Here is a 5,193-nt window from a genome sequence, read left to right on the forward strand (position 1 = left end):
AACTTGATCTTAAAAGCTCAAGATTTTCTAAAGAAAACTTGATCTTAAAAGCTCAAGATTTTCTAAAGAAAACTTGATCTTAAAAGCTCAAGATTTTCTAAAGAAAACGTGATTTTAAAAGCTCAAGATATTCTAAAGAAAACTTGATCTTAAAAGCTCAAGATTTTGTAAAGAAAACTTGATGTTAAAAACTCAATATTTTCTAGAAGAAAACTTTAAAAAATAACTTATCTTAAGGTTTCCTAAAAAATATAATCTTGAAAGCTAAATATATTTTAAAGAAAACTTGAAATTAAAAGCTCAATATAATCTAAGGAAAGCTTTATCTTAAAAGCTTAGTATAATTTAAAGAATGATTTATATAGATAGAAATTGTTAAAAAGTTAAAATTTTTCTTAAAAATATTTCGAACTTAAAAGTTGCGAAAAATATTCTAAAGAAAACTTTAAACTTAAAAGTAGATTATAAATTATTTAAAAAAATTAACTCTAAAAGCTTAAGATTAAAAAAAATTAAACAAATATTTGTTAAATATATGTTTAAATAATTTTTAAAATTTATTTATAAAAACATTAACAATTGTTTAGAAAAACACTTGCCACTTGTCTGTCACTAAAGCTAAAGCAATAAGACAATATTATAATCAAATGAAAAATATCATAAAGTTTTATTATTATTTATTTCTTTAACTAAAAATAAATGTTATAAAAAACAACAACAAAAACAACTTTAAAACAACATTATTTAAATATTTGCATGATTAGTCACAGGGTATGACAGAACAAATGATTATAATAATCACACCTGTTTAGGGTCATTTACGAAATAATAGACAGACAGACATTTAAACCAAACAAACAAATGGTTAAAGAAAAAATATGTGAAAATTAGACAATAACAATAAAAATACTGAAAACCAGAAAAGGGGTCCAAAACTACCCCTAAAAAATAAATTTATTAATATTAGGTTTAAATACAAAAATGTTTAAACAACCATCTACACCCACCCACAACTATTTAAACATTGTAATATTTTCACCTGCTTTATTGTAATATAAAGGAAATTAAAGGTTACGTATCATATACGAAAACTGTTTATTTTCATATTTATATAGAAAAAAGGTAAAAGGTAAATTATATCAATTTTTATTATATTTCATAAATAATGTCAAAAACCAAAAAAATTTATGACAGGAAAATATTTTATTAGAAGATTTATTACCATGTATATAAGGAAACCCCTGTTGTAACCTTATACTTTTGGCAGAGAAAGAAAATTTTTAAATTGAATTTAAAATTTGTGAAAGTTATAAAAGTAATCCTTAGAAAGCTTTAAATATACAAAAGAAACCTCAACAATCCTTAAATATTCTAAAGCAAATTTCAACTTAAAAAAGATTTTCTTTATAAATTCCTAATAATCTCATGATTTTGAAATGTCTTGCAAATGATCGATCGTTAAAGTTTTCTATAGGAAATGTCTTGCGAACAATCGATCGTTACAAATTTTCTAAAGAAAATCTTGCGAAAGATCAATCGTTACAAGTTTTCTAAAGAAAATTTTGCGAACGAACGATCGTTACAAGTTTTCTAAAGAAAATTTTGAAATAAAGAAAATCCAACGTTACAAGTTTTCTAAAGAAAATCTTGCAAACGATCGATCGTTACAAGTTTTCTAAAGAAAATCTAGCAAACGATCGATCGTTACAAGTTTTCCAAAGAAAATCTCGCAAACGATCGATCATTACAAGTTTTCAAAAGAAAATCTTGCAAACAAAGAAACCTCAACAATCCTTAGATATTCTAAAGCAAATTGCAACTTAAAAAAGATTTTCTTTATAAATTCCTAATAAACTCATGATTTTGAAATGTCTTGCAAACGATCGATCGTTAAAGTTTTCTATAGGAAATGTCTTGCGAACAATCGATCGTTACAAATTTTCTAAAGAAAATCTTGCGAAAGATCAATCGTTACAAGTTTTCTAAAAAAAAAACCTTGCGAACGATCTATTGTTACAATTTTTCTACAGAAAATCTTGCAAATGATCGATCGTTACAAGTTTTCTAAAGAAAATCTTGCAAACGATCGATCGTTACAAGTTTTCTAAAGAAAATCTAGCAAACGATCGATCGTTACAAGTTTTCCAAAGAAAATCTCGCAAACGATCGATCATTACAAGTTTTCAAAAGAAAATCTTGCAAACGATCGATCGTTACAAGTTTTCTAAAGAAAATCTAGCAAACGATCGATCGTTACAAGTTTTCCAAAGAAAATCTCGCAAACGATCGATCATTACAAGTTTTCAAAAGAAAATCTTGCAAACGATCGATCGTTACAAGTTTTCTTAAGAAAGTCTTGCAAACGATCGAACGTTACAAGTTTTCTATAGAAAATCTTGCAAACGATCGATCGTTACAAGTTTTCTATAGAAAATCTTGCAAACGATCGATCGTTACAATTTTTCTAAAGAAAGTCTTGCAAACGATCGATCATTACAAGTTTTCTAAAGAAAATTTTGTGAATGAATGATCGTTAAAAGTTTTCTTCAAAAATCTTGCAAACGATCGATTGTTTTAAGGTTTCTTTAGAAAATGTCTTACAAACGATCGATCGTAACAAGTTTTCTACAGAAAATCTTGCGAACGATTTATGGTTACAAGTTTTCCTTAGAAAATCTTGTGAACGACAGATCGTTACAAAATGAAAATGTCTTGTAAACGATCGATCGTTACAAGTTTTCTAAGAAAATGTCTTGCACACGATCGATCGTTACAAGTTTTCAATAAGAAATCTTGCAAATGATCGATCGTTACAAGTTTTCTAAGAAAATGTCTTGCACACGATCGATCGTTACAAGTTTTCAATAAGAAATCTTGCAAATGATCGATCGTTACAAGTTTTCTAAAGAAAATACTTTCTTGCAATTTCTATAGAAAATGTCTTGTAAACGATCGATCGTTACAAGTTTTCTATAGAAAATCTTGTAAACGATCGATCGTTTTAAAGTTTTCTATAGAAAATGTCCTGCAAACGATCGCTCTTTTAAGTTTGTTTAAGAAAATTCCGAAAACGATCGAACGATCGTTTTAAGATTTCTTTAGAAAATGTCTTGCAAACGATCGATCTTTTAAGATTTCTTTTAAGTTTGTTTAAAAAAATCTTGCAAATGATCGATCGTTTAAAGATTTCTTTAGAAATTGTCTAGCAAACGATCATTCCCTTTGAGATTTCTTTACAAATTGTCTAGCAAACGATCGATCGTTTAAAGATTTCTTTAGAAAATATCTTGCAAACCATAGATCGTTTTAAAATTTCTTAAAAAAATGTCTTGCAAACGATCGATCGTTTTGAGATTTCTTTAGAAATTGTTTAGAAACGATCGATCGTTTTAAGATTTCTATAGAAAATGTCTTGCAAACGATCAATCGTTTTAAGTTTTCTATAGAAAATTTCTTGCTAAGAATCGATCGTTTTAGATTTCTTTAGATAATGACTTGCAAACGATCGCTTGTTTTAAAATTTCTTTAGAAAATTTCTTGCAAACAATCGATCGCTTTAAGATTTCTGTAGAAAATCTTTTTTATGATCGTAATTAAAAGTTTCTTTTCGCTATTACTTTCATAACGATTCAAAATTTGAAATTTCTCTTGATGTGTTTAAATATGTTTAGAATTGCGTTTAGCAATTATTTGTTGCTACACAATTTCGTTCCCCATAATGGAAAATCTTTAGTGTTTTTCGCAGAATCTGTTAAGACATGTGTGCAATTGAAAAGAATAATAAACTTTTCTGTGGGGTTGTGTTTTCTTTTTGCAAAAAAAAGAAATAATCTTTAAAAAAAACTTTACGTTAATTATTTCATTAAAACTCGTTGAACTGTTAGTAATAAAAAGCAAATTTTTTATTAGCAACAAAAACATTTTTTTTATGTATTAGGGTGTCCCTTAAATAAATTTTACCAAAAGCTTTTTAAACAGACTTTTAAAGTCTTTAAATTATGTTCAAAATATTTTCTTACACAATAATATTTTTTTTAAGGGACACCCTTTTTATAATTACATATCTCAACATCTGCGTGTGTTTTATAAAATTTATTGCAATTTTTTATTACAATTCTTTTTTTATATACATATATCCCATAGATTTATTTTGTCTTCTTTGATTCTTTTGTCGTTTCCATTAAAAATTACTGTCATATCCTTCGTTTCTTAACATGTTTTAAAAATCTTAATATAAAGTTTATGGCTTATAAATCAAATAAAATAATAAAAAAACCGTAAGTGTAAGAAACTAAACAAATAAAAAAAAGAATTATTTTCCTTTCATTAAAAAGATGCCACAACATGTTTTTTTTAATGAAATTATGCCATCAATACCACATAATATATCATTTATACTTTTGCTTTAAACGAAAACTTATTCCAACTGATTAAGATGTTTGTTTGTTGTTAATATTTGATGGATTTACTCGTACTGTGGCCACACACTTGCCACAATATCTCTCAACAGGAAATTGTTATCTATATAAAGGAAATTATGCCCTTTTTTAAATGTCGAAGCGATCTTAATGGTTTGTTGAGGGAATATTTACAAAAAAAAAGTTTTAAAGGAAATATCTATCAAAGTATCAAGAATGCATTAAAGGTTTTAAAATAACATAAATTATCATTAAGTTACTTAATAAAATTTGTTGCCATATAAGTCAAGGAAGGCAATAAGCGATAGATCGTTACAAGTTTTCAGCAGAAAATCTGGCAAACGATAGATCGCACATAAGATTTCTATAGAAAATCTTGCAAACGATCCACTGTATACTGATAAGTATAAAAAAAAAATTATGAAATATCGATTGTACACAAGATATATAAGTATATATAGAAATTTGCAACAGAGAGATCGCACACAAATTTTCTTCAGAGAATCTTCTGCGAACGTCTGATCAATTTGAAGAGAAATCTTGTAAACAAACGATCACTTCAAGTTTTCTATAGAAAATCTTGAGACCGATCGATCATTACAAGTTTCCTGTAGAGAATCTTGCAAACGGTCCATGGTTACGAGTTTTCTAAAGAAGTTAAGTTTTCTATAGTCTATAGTCTAGCCTATAGTCTAGCCTATAGTCTAGTCTATAGTCTAGTCTATAGTCTAGTCTATAGTCTAGTCTATAGTCTAGTCTATAGTCTAGTCTATAG

Source organism: Lucilia cuprina, chromosome 2 (genome assembly GCF_022045245.1).
Source record: "Lucilia cuprina isolate Lc7/37 chromosome 2, ASM2204524v1, whole genome shotgun sequence".
NCBI classification, from domain to species: domain Eukaryota; kingdom Metazoa; phylum Arthropoda; class Insecta; order Diptera; family Calliphoridae; genus Lucilia; species Lucilia cuprina.